Here is a 2,489-nt window from a genome sequence, read left to right as displayed (position 1 = left end):
GCGTCACCTGAAGTCTGCCAGTACTCTGTGAGGTCTTCCTTAGTTCATGTGTTGAACCAGAGAGGGGATCGACGGTTATTGAGCAACAAGTGCTCCAGGACAGGTACTGTGCAAGAAGAAGTGAAGTCTGTGCAGTGACGTAGGCGACGTCTGAGGCAGTTCACCCATTCGTGACGGCGTAGTGGCTGACCAGAGCAACTGGGTAGCAGAGGAAGAAGAGGACTAGTTGGGAATCCGGACGACTGCAGCCGAGAAGTAGGCGGGCAGCCGTAGCTGGGAGAAGTCGACGGCCAGGAGACCGACTCCAACCCTACAAGAAGTCGAGGAGGAGCACGGACCTGCAGGGAAGAAGGCACGGAGACGACGCGCTAAACGGTGGGACAGCGAGTGGGTTCCTGGAGGACACGACAACGTGTGTGTGGGGGCGTTCCCGACACGAGGACCAGGAGCTACAACTCAACTCTCATCGGAGGATAGGTGGAAGTAGGTGTTTCTAGTTTCCCTCCCCATTCCCCTTTAGTCAGCTATATTATTTAGCCTGAGGATTTTGTATGTCATGAGCAAGTCTCACCTATGTCACAGTAAGGCACCAGTGTGCAGAATAGTGCTATCAAGAGTAATCACGATACTTATATATATTATTATTGGTGTGTGCAGGCACCCGGATTAAGTGAGGAATTTAATGTGTTGAGAATGTCTTTCATGAGACTTTAATATGAACATATAGTGAGAAAATATATATAATATTATGCCAGTATTTGGAAGTTAGGCTATGTGCCCAGTAACTATTTATTTACCATTTATTGATGTCTGATTTATCTATATTATATATGTCTATGTTCGTGCATTGAATAACCATTTGTGAGTGCAGTGATTTATTGCGTTATCACCCACGAAAGGAAGTACTGAGAACTCCAGTGTTAAATACTTCATAAGTTACCATTGAAATGAAGGGCAGTGTGTAAAACCATTATAGTGAATTATTGTCGCATTTATTATAGAAACGATTGTTTGAGCCCAAGTACGGTGTAGCGAAGTAATACGTGCTATTGTTGCAAATATCGAGTGTACGAACTTCTAGTGATCATTGAGAACTTAAAGAAACAGCGCGCGTGCCGCTAGAGAAACAAGCAATAAACTTTCGCGCGGAAGGGGGGCGCTCAGCTGATTGTGACATTGACGAGAGGGGGAGTGTGGCCACCGTAGTGAGTGCATAATATACGTGGGAACGACCGACTCCCGCCTGGATCAGCTGATATTTATTGATATGACCTTGTGACATCTTTGAATAAGTTTTTAAGTAAAATACAAAATACATTTGTGTTTATATCATCCCCTCCATTTATCTTGTGGCTATATTATACTTGAGAGCGAAGAGTGATAAAAGTAAGTACCTGCCTGATTCCTGATCTATTGAGTGTGACCTTGCAAAGGATACCACAAATTCAACCAGTCCACTGACGTGTTACTGGACACCGAAAACACCAGTTGGCGACCTTGTGGTAGTAAAGCCCTATTGTTGGGGCGGGCACATAACAGTTAAGTGAACGAGTTGTGTTCCCACTCCTTCTCAATCAGAGGCCGGTTGGGATTGACTGGGATACTCTCCTGGCGTACAGTGGCGCCGAGAGGATTAGAGTAAAGACCCGCAGGGCTACGGTGAGTGACGTTGAGCGTAACGGTTGCTCACCCAGAGTAAGAGTAAGAGGCAAACCCCAACAATATATATATATATATATATATATGTATATATATATATGTATATATATATATATATATATATATATATATATATATATATATATATATATGTATAATGTATATATATATATATATATATATAGGGGTACCACCACTGGTTTAATTAAAGGGACCCACATCCTCGAAGAAGAAAATAAATAGTGTTCAGAGAAGACCTTGTGGATTCTCACTGAATACTTTAATCTTTTCCTCTCCTACCACCCCTATTATTTTTTTTTTGTTTTTATTTGATTTTATTGCAATGTTACAGTTTACAGAAAACACACACTTATATAACAATATAACAATATACCAATCAGTGTTCGAAGACCTCGTCCGTCCAGTTCCTCGGGGGTCGGGTGCGTACCCAAGATACAACACGCATTTCCCCTCTGACCAGCGACACTGAGGCGCTGGAACATAAAACTGGCCGCTCTTGGGTCTCTAGTCTTCCCAATGAGTTCCTCGCCCAGCTCCTTCAGGACCTTAAGTGCACATTTACCCCAGGCGCCCAGAGTCTCAGAGCCTATTGGCACGAACCTGTAACAACGTTCTAGGTCCCTGTACTTGTTTGTTTTCTGGGTCTCCCTGAAGGTGGGCGCCCCGCCTCCCTCAGCTGCGCTGTAAGGTAGATAGGTATCAGCCAATGTGGATGCACACGTGTAGTCCCACACGACCTGTTTACCTTCCCTCCACGGCTGCAGGGTGACTCCATCTGGGCGTTTTTGGCTGTTGTCAGGCCTGCACAA

The sequence above is a fragment of the Procambarus clarkii genome, chromosome 49 (assembly GCF_040958095.1).
Source record: "Procambarus clarkii isolate CNS0578487 chromosome 49, FALCON_Pclarkii_2.0, whole genome shotgun sequence".
In the NCBI taxonomy this organism is placed as follows: domain Eukaryota; kingdom Metazoa; phylum Arthropoda; class Malacostraca; order Decapoda; family Cambaridae; genus Procambarus; species Procambarus clarkii.
Note: the sequence above shows the minus strand (reverse complement) of the source record.